Source organism: Muscardinus avellanarius (assembly GCF_963383645.1).
Source record: "Muscardinus avellanarius genome assembly, chromosome: 5".
Taxonomy (NCBI): Eukaryota; Metazoa; Chordata; class Mammalia; order Rodentia; family Gliridae; genus Muscardinus; species Muscardinus avellanarius.
In genome coordinates, this window is record NC_137790.1 from 108,191,898 (window position 1) to 108,205,914 (window position 14,017).

Genomic DNA, 14,017 nt, shown 5'->3' on the forward strand with positions numbered 1-14,017 from the left:
AGCCCTGACATTTATGATCTGGCTGGAGACTTGACCATCTGGCATTTGGCACAAAGAGCATTTAGGGACATTTATATCCCTCGTTCCTCTGAATATGCAGAGGCCATATGAAGTTGTGATTGTAAGTTCAATGGATTACAAGTTCAGAGAGAGATTACCAATTCGAGCTACTTAAAAAATTGAGAAAACTTTGAAAAACAGGTAAAACCAACTTTTAGTATGATTTATGTAACACAGCCTCTTATGCAAGACAGGTCATTAATTCCTCTACTCATGTTTGTTCACTGACTCATTTAGAATACATCATACTGACTCACATTTTGGATGTTTAATGTGCCCTAAGCACTGTGCAAGCATCGTGGATATAAGCAACAATTAAACACTCTTGCATTTTATTGGAACTAGAGTACTTTAAAAAATATTGTCTTAGAAAAATGCTCTAGGTTTTATCAGTAAAATGAAAATGTTGCCCTTTGATCTTTCAGATTCTTTCCAGCAATAAAGTCATCTGATACTTCACCAGCTAACTTAATTATGTAAAGGTTGCTGGTCATTTTGCCTTTCAGAATATCCTAGTAATAGATGCACTTTTGTCTCTTTAATAAATTCTTTGTAGCTGTTTAAATACTCACTGAATCTCAGAACTGATTCCCCATAGGATAAACCTATTTTTCCAATGGTGAATCAGACTTGAGACAATGAAAAGATAGTGGAGACTCACAATGTATTACTTTTTTATATATGAGAAGTAAACTTGGTTGTATATTGTAGCTTTTATTCAGGTTCTTTTTTTTTTTTTTGACTAATGGAAATCAGACAACTCATCCATATAATTGTAGTGGCAGACCGGAAATTGTTTTCATGACTATGAGTGCTATATTGATTACAAGGGGTATATGCTTATTTACATCTTCCAAAACAAGAGAAAGGCCTTATCTTATGGCTGGTGAGCAGATATATTTATTTGGAGGTTAAATTAAGAAAACATTTTTAGAAAATACGCAGCATCGACTTGTTTAGTAGTTAATAATACAGGCTTTAGGCTGTTTAACTTAAAACTAAACTACTTCAGTAGTACTAGAATTGCAGACTGCAGAGAACCAAGTAAAAACATATATTTTACAAAATATAGCTATGCCACAATGACTCTTCTAAGTAGTCTAAGAGTCTCCTTTTACTTATTTTAAACAAGAGCTGATTTTCACTTGTAACTTTAAGATACCAAATCTTACAGTACTGTTGGTCACTTGCCTACTCCACACCAGGGGTGAAGGTGTGCTGCAGGTAAAGAATTATGAAATTACTCTAAAAACAGGTAGAGCTAGAGTGGTCCTCAACATGTGCTTTCTTTCAGGTTTTCTTAATTAGGAAATGATTTCAAATTATTGTCTTTTCTATACAGGTAAATTTATGAAATGCAGATATGAATTTCTGTGTTAATATTTGTAGTAAAAAAAGATGACCCAGTAACCTGTTAGGATTGTTGAAAGACAAGAATAAAGGTCAAGAAGAGATTGGATTTGTTGATAAATGTTTTGGAATTACCGTAGCAGACAACAGAATGTCTCATTAACTGTCTGAGGCCATAGAAAAAAGAGTTGTCAAAAAATTTTAGAACTGTAGTAAGGAAGAAAAGATATAACTTAGATAATAGAGTAAGAAAATGTAATGATGGGAATCCAGGATGCAAACAGCTGGATGGGGTTGGGAAGGATGAAGACAAGTACATGAGCAGAGAGAAGCAACCATGAAGTGGGAGGAAATGAAAGAATTTACTTAGCTGGCCAGGTCTGGTAGCCCTGTTGAGAGTAGCAGCCTGGAAATTGGTATTACTATATCTAAACATAATGAAGGTGTGCTCAATTAACGTCTCTTCTTGAATATAGCTCTACCAGAAATAGATTTTCTTCTAATAGATTTATCTGATGAGTGATCCAAAGATGTGTAAATTCAGATTTAGAAGTGTGAGCTGGGTTTGGCGGTGCATGCTTGTAATCCCAGCATTTGGGAGGCTGAGAAAGGAGGATTCCAGTTTGCAGACAGCCTCAGCTATTTAGTGAGGCTCTTTGTAACTCAGTGAGATCCTGTTTCAAAACAAAGAATAAAAAATAGGGCTGAAGGTGTAGTTCGGAGGTAGAAACCCCTGGGTTCCATTTCTAGAATTGCAACAAAACAAAACAAAAAAACAAGTGTGGATTTCTTTAAAGTTAAGTCATAAACCTTCATGATATTCTATGTTGACATTTAAAATATTCAAATGTGAAAAACCTATATATACTTTTGAATAGCCTTTATATTCCTTAGAAAGCAGAACTTTATGCTAGAATCTGTATTTTAAAAAAAATATATGTCCCATAGAAATAAACAGGGCACTTGCAACTGTTTAGATATTTTAATAGCAAATACATCCAAAATGCTTGTAAACATTTCACAATTATAGACCAGTCGAGGGCTTTAGGAGGCACTTCATCTATTCCAATTGCCAAAGCTGCATCTTCGTAGCCCAGGGTCTGGCTGTAATGTGTGGTTCAGTTGGTTGATGAATGCTCACTTCACCTATTTCTGGAATTTGTGACACCCTGTGGTGATTCTAACCCTTATTCCTTTCTCCCTCCTGGATTTTACGCCCAATTAACTGATGTAAAAATGACTGCAGAGCTCACAAATTCTTAAACTGGATAAAACAAAGGCAAATGTGGCATAACAAGTCTCTTCTAAGAGTCATTGGGAGCATAAATATTTCCCTCGGGGGGGAAAAAAAAAGCTTGAAATAAAGAGGGGAGGGGCCGGCCCGCGTGGAGCACACCAGACCCCTGGAGAAACCGGGCCTGGTCATCAGATCCTGGGTCCCGGGCAGGGGTCGGGTGGGGCACGCTGGACCCATGGGGAAATCGGGCCGGGTCACAGTGCTACTGAGTGCCTGATCCCACTACCTCCTCAAACCACACATACTGTCTCCTCTTATTAAAAAAAAAAAAAAAAAAGGAAAAGAAAAAGAAAAAAGAAAAATATCGGAGTGGGGTCAAGAAGGCCGAGGCAGATACCAGGATACTGGAGATGCAGACAAAACTTATCCAAATGAACTGGAACTTTTGGAAAAAATCCCCGTGAAGGAGGACTGCTTCTTCTCTACATTGTTAAGAATCTTGGACATTACTGTAAGGAGAGAGGTTAGCGGAGACCAAGGAGAAAGGTGGTGTTGAAAGTGGTCTCCGCAATGGCGGTGGAGACTTGTATTCAGGAGAAGCAGAAATCGGATCCTATCAAGCTTACTTTTTTGGAGAAATTACACCAAATGTCGAATGCTACCGTCGCGCTTGCTTAGGAACACTGGACAACATTCAGAGTGGAAAAAGAGCTTGAGAAAGATTTGAAATGGTGGAAGCAGTGGGAATGGCAGTGGCCAGTACTCAGGGGAGGCAGAGATCTGATGCATTACACCTGGAACCTTTGAAGTAACAACCCCAGAGGCAGAATGCTACCATCACGCACCCTCAAGAACGGGGGACAAATGGCTGGGTGAAGAGGGTGCTCGGATTGGAGCCTGCCGAGGGGTGAGGCCAATGCTGGAACCTCCGAGGCCGGGATCAGGGCCTGCCGAGGGGTTAGGCTGGGGCCAATGGGCGACATCGGAGCCTGCCGTGAGGCAAGGCCATTACTGGGGTCTCCGAGGCAGGGATCGGAACCTGCTGAGGGGTTAGGCTGATGCTGGGGCCAGTGAGTCCGGGATCAGAGCCTGCCATGAGGCAAGGCTGGTGCTGGGGCCTTCGAGGCCGGGATCAGAGCCTGCCGAGGGGTTAGGCCGATGCCGGGACCAGCAAGACCGGGATCAGAGCTTAGCATGAGGCAAGGCCGTTGCTGGGGCCTCCGAGGCCGGGATTGGAGTCTGCCGAGGGGTTAGGCCGGTGCTGGGGCCAGAGGCCAGCATCGGAGCCTTCCGTGAGGCAAGACCACTACTGAGGCCTCCGAAGCCGGGATCGGAGCCTGCCAAGGGGTTAGGCCGGTTCTGGGGCCAGCGAGGCCGGCATCTGAGCCTGCCATGAGGCATGGCCGGTGCTGGGGCCTCTGAGGCTGGGATCGGAGCCTGCCGAGGGGTTAGGCCAGTGCTGGGTCCAATGGCCAACATTGGAGCCTGCTGTGAGGCAAGGCCATTACTGGGGCCTCCGAGGCTGGGAGCAGAGCCTGCCGAGGGGTTAGGCCGATGCTGGAGCCAGTGAGGCTGGGATCGGAGCCTGCTATGAGGCAAGGCCGGTGCTGGGGCCTTTGAGGCTGGGATCGGAGCCTGCCAAGAGGTTAGGCCGTTGCGGGGGCCAGCAAGGCCGGGATCGGAGCTTACTGTGAGGCAAGGCCAGTTCTGGGGCCTCTGAGGCCAGGATCGGAGCCTGCTGAGGGGTTAGGCCAGTGTCAGGCTCAACGAGACCAGAATCAGGGCCTCCCATGAGGCAAGGCCGCTGCTTGAGCCAGCGAGGGTTGGATCAGTCCACCAGGTAGCCAGGCCACTACCAGGGCTGTCAAGAGTGGGATCGGCACTTGCAACGCAGCATGCACAGAGAAATATCGCAGAAAAAAAACACAGATGCTTCCCCTCATCAGCAATAACTAGGAGGAAAGGGGCAACAGGAAGAGGTCGAGCTATAGAAAGGGCCCTATGGTAAAGCAATTCAGGTGACCAATCAGGGGGTATGGAATAGGGGAGGATGGAGCCTCTTTAAAATGCAAGAGGTACATATTCAAATGTATCAAAGTTAATCACCAAACAAGCATGGGATCAAGGGAGGGGGAAGGAATGGGATGGGGGCGGGATGAGGGCTAATTGGATGATATGTGCTTGTATATCCTCTCAAGTCTTGTATTCCAATGTGATATATGATTACAATGCACCAATAAAAATAAATTAAGACTTCCGGGAAGATGGCGACCGAGAAAAGCGGGGCTTAAGAGCCCCGCTAACAACAAACCTCCATTACCACAAAATCAGCGCCTTTCATAGCCAGAAAACACCATCACCAGTGAAACAAAAAATCACCAGGCTCCAGAGAGAAAGCGGACTGAGAACAGAGCCACAGAGGAGATACACCGGCCTCGCGCCCGAGGACGCGGCAGACGCGGCAGCAGCGCCATACTGCTGGAGGAACCGGCGAATTCACAGGACGGCTACAGCAAGCCGAGGTGAGCCACTGCGGAACAGCTAGGCGGGATTTCTCCGCGCAGAGAGCATCTAAAGCTCCCAGTGGCCGAGCTCAGCACACGCTGCAGGGATTCAGAGTAGAAATCAAAATCAAGAAGAAAAACGCCAGCCCCATAGCCGAGGGCGTAGCAGCGGCGCCATATTGCTACCGGCGGCAGCAGAGGCGAATTCAGCGAGGCCAGTACAGCTACATCTGCGTACTCAAGAACAGTGAGTCAAATTGCGGGCCCCAGACGAGAAGTCCCAGTACTGTACTCCCTGGGACTTGACCCAGTGGGGGAGGGGCGGTGGCAGAGATATCACACCATAGGAGAACGTGCAACCTGGCACCCCCCACAGTCTAAAGCAGCCTCTATCGACTCTCTGGGTCGAAGACTCTGTGATAAAACCCAGTAAAGGAGTAGTGGGGTCCGAGATACTACTGACTCGAGATCCAGAACACCTTAAGGGAAGTCATAGTGACCCAAGGGAAGAACCCAGAGAAGGCACAAACTTCCAAAATCATGGGAAAGAGGAATAATACTGGAGCAATGAATGCCCACAACCCCACAACATCAGAACCCGATAAAACAGAAAATCAGAGATTTCTAGAAGATCAAATCAGGAAAATAACTGTAGAAATAATAGAGGTGCTTCGAAAAGAACTCAGAGAGAGCCAAAAAGAGATAAAGGATGCAATTAATGAAGTAAAGGCCTCAATTCAAAGCACAAACAACCGATTAGAACACATGGAGAACAGAATCTCACTCTTAGAAGATGAGCAATCCAAAAATGAACTCATAGTTTCTAATCTAGAAAAAAATATCCAACAGCAGGAATCTGATATTGAAGAAATATGGGCCCATTTTAAGAGAGCTAACCTAAGAATAATTGGAATAGAGGAGGGAAAAGAAAGTGAAACCAAAGGGATCAACAATCTCTTCAAAGAAGTAATAGCAGAAAATTTTCCAGACATAGAGCAAGAGGTTGATACAAAGGTCCAGGAAACTTATAGAACTCCCTTTAGACAGGATCGGAGAAGAGGATCTCCACGCCACATAATTGTCAAAATGACCAATGTGGAAGCCAAGCAGAGAATCTTAAAGGCAACAAAAACAAAGGGCCAAGTGACATTCAGAGGCAAACCAATTAGAATCAGTCCAGACTTCCCAAACCAAGTCATGAGAGCCAGAAGGGCTTGGAGTAACATATTCCCAATTTTGAAAGAAAACAACTTCCAGCCAAAAATTTCCTACCCAGCTAAACTTTCTATCAAATTAGATGGAAAAATAAGAAGCTTCCATGACAAACAGAAACTGAAGGAATTTATGTCTTCAAAACCAGCGCTACAGAAAATACTCAAAGAGATTAACTACAAAGAAGAAATAGGTAACACACACCAGAACCAGAGAAACAAGAGTTTCCATCCAACAGACAATTAAGATTGGTTATCTGTGGAGATTCATTATTTATGTTAGTCTGTTACCTATCTCTAAATGGTATTGTTTGCCTTTATTGTTGTTAATTTTTAGGATTTCTAGTTGGAATATTAATATACCTTCAGATATAGCAATTGGAAATATTTTATCCCATTCTATTAGTAACTGTTAACTCTGTTTACATTGTCTTTGGATATACAATTTTTTTTATTTTTTTATTTTTTAGGGAGTCTGTATACTCCTCTGTTGCCTGTGTCATTGAAATCATAACCAAGAAATCACTGTCAATTTCAATGTCGTGAGGTTTTATGACCCAGATTTTCTCCTAAAAGTTTATAGTCTTAAGATTTGTATTTAGGTCTATTATCTATTTTGAGTTAATATTTGTATATGGGATTAGGTAAGGGTCCAATTTTATTCTTTTCCATGTAATTATTATTTTAACAATATTTAGTTAAAAGATTATCATTTCCACCACCAAATGTTCGTGGAAACCTTGTCAAAAATAACTTGACAATATAGGGAAGAATTTAGCTCTAGGCTTTTATTTAACTCCAAGGGTTTATATATCTGCCTTTAGAATAGTACTACACTGTTTCAATTATTGTAGCTTTATATGGTTTGAAATCAGAAAATATATATCTTCTAGCTTTGTTCTTTTTCAAGATCATTTTGGGTACCTAGAGTCTATATTCCATATTAGGATAGATTTTTTTCTGAAAAATAAATATATAAATATATGATATTTTCACCTAAAAAATAGAAAAAAATATTCTCTGGTAAGAAAGAAAGCAAAAAGAAATATTGAAATGTTACATTGTCTTTGGATATACAATATTTTTTATTTTTTTAGGGAGTTTGTATACTCTTCTGTTGCCTGTGCCATTGAAATCATATCCAAGAAATCACTGCCAATTTCAATGTTGTGAGGTTTTATGACCCAGATTTTCTTCTAAAAGTGTATAGTCTTAACATTTATATTTAGGTCTTTTATCTATTTTGAGTTAATATTTGTATATGGGATTAGGTAAGGGTCCAATTTTATTCTTTTCCATGTAATTATTATTTTTCAACAATATTTAGTTAAAAGATTATTATTTCCACCACCAAATGTTCATGGAAACCTTGTCAAAAATAACTTGACAATATAGGGAAGAATTTAGCTCTAGGCTTTTATTTAACTCCAATGGTTTATATATCTGCCTTTAGAACAGTACTACACTGTTTCAATTATTGTAGCTTTATATGGTTTGAAATCAGAAAATATATATCTTCTAGCTTTGTTCTTTTTCAAGATCGTTTTGGGTATCTAGAGTCCATATTCCATATTAGGATAGATTTTTTTCTGAAAATTAAATATATAAATATAGGATAGTTTCACCTAAAAAAAATAGAAAAGAAATATTCTCTGGTAAGAAAGAAAGCAAAAAGAAATATTGAAATGTTATCTTTAAGTCATCAAAAGCTTGGTATCAGACAAATGAAACTGTTATGTGAAATTATCATTTTTAATTTTGGATAAATTGCTATAATACTAGATGTCAACCACTAAGCCAAGCATGGGAAGGAGGGATGGGGAGGGAACGGGGTGGGGATCAGGTGGGGGCTGACTGGGCGATGTGTGCATGTATGTCTACAAAAATTTGTATCCCACTGTGATATATGAATACAGTGCACCAATAAAAATAAATAAATAAATTAAAAAAATAAATTAAAAAACATAAAAAAAGAAAGAAAGAGGTGATTTTGGGGATCAAAAAATTATTTTATTTCCTTTTAAAAATTATGGGCTAGAAACTTCCTTAGAATTAAAGGCAAAATAATTAATGTACCCAAGGGTTTACACTCACTTAAGCATGTATTCTCATATTTCTTTTCTTTTTCTTTTTTTTCCACAATACTGGGGATGGAACCCAGGGGCATTCTACCTCTGAGAATAGGGTTACACCCCTAGCCCTATTTTTTATTCTTTATTTTGAAAGAGGGTTTCACTGAGTTGCAAAGGGCCTCCCTAAGTAGCTGAGGCTGTCCAGAAACTGCGATCCTACTGTCTCAGTTTCCTAAATGCTGGGATAAGAAGAATACGCCACCATGCCCAGCTCTGGTATTTCTTATCAGAAGACACTAGCATAACTATATAATTATAGTTCATCAAATCTATTTTAGCCTAGCAACAGTGGCACTCTTCTGATATATACAATCCTCATTTATTAGCTAGTGACATTTATTGTTCTGTGACATTGGTTCCAGGCAAGATTTAGATAGATGTTTTTCAATCTTCACCTCAGTACACCTGAGGAATAAGATATATTCTTCATCAAAAATAGGCAGTGAAAAAAAAAATAGGCAGTGTAAGCGGGGAGTAGGAGGATTGCGGTTTGCGGACAGCCTCAGATACTTAGTGAGGCCCTTTACAACTCAGTGAGACCCTCTTCCAAATAAAGAATAAAAAATAAGCCAGGCATGGTGGTGTATGTTTGTTATCCCAGCGTTCGGGAGGCTTAGACCAGAGGATTGCAGTTTGCAGACAGCCTCAGCCACTTAGTGAGACCTTTGAAACTTAGTGAGACCCTGTTTCAAAAATGAAGAATAAAAAATAGAGCAGGGGGTGTTGCTCGGAGGTTGAATGCTCCTGAGTTCTATCCCTAGACCCCCCCACACAAAAAAAATAATAAAAAATAGGGCTGGGGTGTCACTCAGAGGTAGAATGCCCCTGGGTTCTATCCCCAGCAAGGAAAAAAAAAAAAAAAAAAAAAAAGGCAGGGTGTAATAGGTAGTGGAGATAGTCTGAAAGAAGCCACACAAATTATTTTTATTTATCCACCTCACTGTCCTCTACTTCTCACCTTTATGAGTGCCAGGGATTTTGAGAATCATCACTGTAAAAAAAAAATGTGAGAATTAATGTATTTAAATGGCATTTCTGTCATTCATTGAGTATCTTCTATGTACTTGGCATTTTCTTCATTTCTCTTCTCTTTCCCTTCCTCCCTTCTTTCCTTCACATTGCTGAAGAATGGATCAGGTCTTGCACATGCTCGGCAAGTACTGAGCTATACCCCCAACTCTCTATATTTTGCTTTACTTACCCCTTCACAGCATCATGAGAAAGGAACTTTGCAAAAGAAAAAAAGATAATCCAATTAACAAATATTAAGCATGTACTATTTACCAACCACTGCAGGAGGCAACAGTGAACAAAAGAGACAAAGCCTCTGCCTTGAAAAAGCTTCTGGGGTGGGACTGGGGCTCAGAAAAGTTAATTCACCCAAAATAAAGATGTGAGTTGAATCCAGCCCCATGGTCCACATACCATACCACGCTCCTGGGGGCCAGTCATCATCACATCCTCTTCTGCACAATCAAGTTCTTCTCAAGCACCACATCTATTTCAAGCAGAGTATGTGCGGCATACTGCACACAGCAGGGTGAACACGGCCGACCAGGGCCCTGCCCTTGTGGAATTTATGGTAGACAAATACATCCCTGAGTGGCTGCAAGCTGTGTTAAACACAGTGAAGAAAACAATAATATTGTGCCATGTGAAAGAATAATGGGGCATACTTCAGACCGAGGAAGGGTCAGGAAAGGCCTCTCTGAGAAAGTGTCATTTAAGCTGAGAGCTGAAGCAGCAGTATTCCAGAAAGAAGTAACAATCCGAAGGCCAGAGGGCAGGAAAGAGCTTGTGATTTTGAGGAACAGAGATAATTTAATGAACGAAAGGGAAAGAGGAGACTGACTGAATGAAGTAGGTAGGGTTCAGGTCATAGAGGGTCCTGAAGCGGCAAGGATTTTCTCCTAAATCAAGCACAATTTAAGAGGCTTATATTTATAAGATGGAAAGTACAAAGTCTAGAGAAGAGGCCTGAGAACAAATTGGGTTGGTTCTGCAACATTTTGGTAAGAGCAGGAGGCAGACCAACATGGCTGCAATGGAGATAATCTGGGTATAGTTATTAGAGAGAAAGAGAGAGACTGACCAGGACAAAGGAAACAGAAAGTAAAGGTGAGTCAAGCTGATCACAGGTTCCTCCTCCACAGGTGTGTGGGTGTAGGTGCCCTTCACTGAGATGGAGAAGGTTAGACCAAGAGCAGAGAGGGGATCAAAATTTTTGTTTCAGATAGGTAATTCTAACATCCTGTGAAATTCCTACTTGGATAGTTGAGGATGTAGTTGAATAAACAAGGTTGGAGTTCAGAGTCTAGGACTGGGTGGAAACATTTTGAAGGTGTGAGCACACTGGAAATAATCAGAGTGAAAAAGACTTCCCAGGGAGTGAGCAGAAGAGAAGGCCCATGGCCAAGCCTTGGCAAATTCCAATACATATAAAACTTTGGAGGATAAATTGCCTAGTTTTTTCTTTATAGGTCTAAAATAGTCAAATATTGGCAATTTCATTGTTTTCAACCTCATATAAGACAATTTGAAACAAAATCTATTCATGTTGTGGACAGTATATAGTTCTAAACTGTTGGCCTTTCATATGTGAAGGGCAATCATTTGCTGATATTGGATACTTCTTCCTTTATATACTGGAAACAATCCTAGAACAATTCATACATGATAATGCTGCAACCACTTACCAATTAGTTTTACCCTGACAATGGAGCAGCAAGCCTGAAAATGCCATTGGCAACCCACCATGTTCTGACTGCTGATAACCTCAAATTTATTCCCTAAAAATAAATCTACATATTTGGCAGAGTAAGCACTTGCAAATGTACACATATCCTATTTTCATGTAGCTTATAAAAAATGTCTAATTTACTGCTTCTACAGGGAGAAGACATTTAAAGGAAATTAATAGAAATGATGAACTGTGCCAGGCAAGGTGGCCCACACTTGTGATCCCAGTACTTGGGAGGCTCAGACAGGAGGATCACAGGTTTGCAGCTAGCCTTAGCTACTTAGTGAGACCTTCTGCAACTTAGTGAAACCTTGTTTCAAAATAAAGAATAAAAATATGGCTGAAAGTGCAGGTTAGAGGTAGAATGCCCCTGGGTTCAATTCCTAGTAACACACACACACACACACACACACACACACACACACACACACAATAGAAATTATTAACTGCTTCATCATTGAGTCTCAGCTTGTAGAGAGTAGGCTTTGAAAAACCCTTCTAATACAGTTTGAGTTACTTTGCATATTTACTGGTATACTCTATCCATTCCTTTGTTGCCAAACACCTGGGCTGGTTCCATAATTTGGTTATTGTGAATTACATTGCAGTAAACATGGCTAGATAGGAAACAGTAAACAAAAGGGACTTCAGATAAATGAGGAGAGAGACCAGTTGAATCGTGGAAATAAATTGGGGGAGGGATATGGGGAGAGGAAAAAGGATTGAGAAAGAAAACAGTTAAATAATGTTATGTTCATATATGAAGCCATCTCACCAATCTCACTAACATGTGTGCAGAGGGAAGACGAAGGGAGTGGGGTGAGATGTGGAGGGAAATAACCAAGTGATGCACACATGTATGTCTGTGTCACTTTGAGTCTCACTATGATGCATAATTTTAATGTTCCAATAAAATATAAAAAAGAGAGAATAGAAAAAGAAATACACAGATTATGGTTACTTTTGAAGTAATGATTATATTGCAAAAACAAATGCAAATTTGGCACTCTGGGGTGATACCATAGGTAATTTATGTAACTTTCTTCATCTATTCCTCCCTTTCTTCATCTATGTAATGGGGATTACTAATGGGGGTGCAACAGTTCTAGGCTCTTAGAATTATTATACAGAATAAGAGGACAATCTATGCATGTAAAAATAAATAGGACGGTGCTTAGTTCATAATATGCAAAAAATAATTTTTCAGAAGTTCCCTCTACATAACACTGTCTCCTTAAAACTTTTCATCTTCTATTCACATACTAGTAACTGCCTCCACATGATAGACAAGTATCAGGAACACGTGATTGTAGGACCATTGCCCAGTGTTGCCTTTTCTATTTCAATAATTTTCTGTGCAGTCATCTTGTTCTTATTTTCCTATGCCAAACTGCAATAGCTGAAATAACACTTCTCAAAGAGCTTCCTGAATTCAACCTGGAACAGAGAAAGCTTACATAATGTATAATTAATAATTTCATATTTGCATCTAAAACAAACATTTCAACATTATCTGCTTTAGATATCTGGGTAAAATATACATAGGGAAAACAAAGCTTTGGTTTCCTTAATTTCTCTGAAAATAAGTCATTCTGGTGGGGGATTTTGCCAACAGCTGTGAACTTACCTCTTAAGCATCAAAATATCTCTGTATTTTCACTATTTGCATAAACTTTAATATGTAATCCACTCACCCTCTTAAAAAAATTTAGAAAATCTAACCGTTTATCTTCTTTGTCACATTTGAAGGCCTTCCTTCCTTCTGAACTCTTTCCCTCCCTCCCTTCCTTTCTTTTTTGTGGTACTGGGGATTAAACTCAGGGTTATTTATTTATTTATTTGCCTCTGAGCTACACACCTGCCTTATTTTAGTTTTTACTTTGAAACAAGGTCCAACTTGCAGAGGGCATCACTAAGTTGCTGAGGCTGGCAGTGAACCTGTGATCCTCCTGTCTCAGCCTCCCAAGAGCAGCCTCCCTGGCTTGAAGAGCCACCTTTATGAACTTGCTGGCTTGGTCCTTCATTCACCTAGCTAATATCCTGTGAGCAATTACTCACTGTCCAGTGGGGACATGTGACTCTGAACACTCTATCAAAACATGCCCACTTCTAGCCGGGCGTGGTGGCGCACGCTTGTAATCCCCGCGCTTGGGAGGCAGAGACAGGAGGATCGCGCAGGTTCGAAGCCAGCCATGCTGGCGTTAGAGACCCTGTTTCAAAAATATAAAATAGGTCTGGGAGTGTAGCCCGGAGGTAGAAGGGCTTCCAGGAACCCCAGTACCACTAAAAAAAAAAAAAAAAAAAAAAAAACACATGCCCACTTCAAAACTGCTTTCTTAGTTTCATGAGTTTTTTTCTCTGTCTTTGCTTGATTTCATTGAATCGTTGTTGATTTGTCTAAGCACACAAATTAGCTTTAGATAGAAAAATTTAAACAGTTTATTAAGAGTAAAGAGGTGCTGATTTAAGGGCTTAGGGGCTGATGACTACAGTGAATTTTTTAGCAAGGGGTTTGTCTGGATTTGGAGGCTTACTTCCTGAGTTCTAGGTTGTGCTCACTGGGAACTCCAGAGCCATTTGATTAAAGAGCTTTTCCTGTTAATGGTTTCATTTATCAGTCATTCTAAAGGACAGGAAAGAGAAAATATGATTTAAAGTATCAATTGGTACACTAATATATTCAAAGTGAAACTAGGCTTATAGTTTTAAGTCATCAGCCTTTATAGTCAGACGACTGTCTCATATAAAGATGACAATTACTGTATAATGTCAAAGATGGCTGA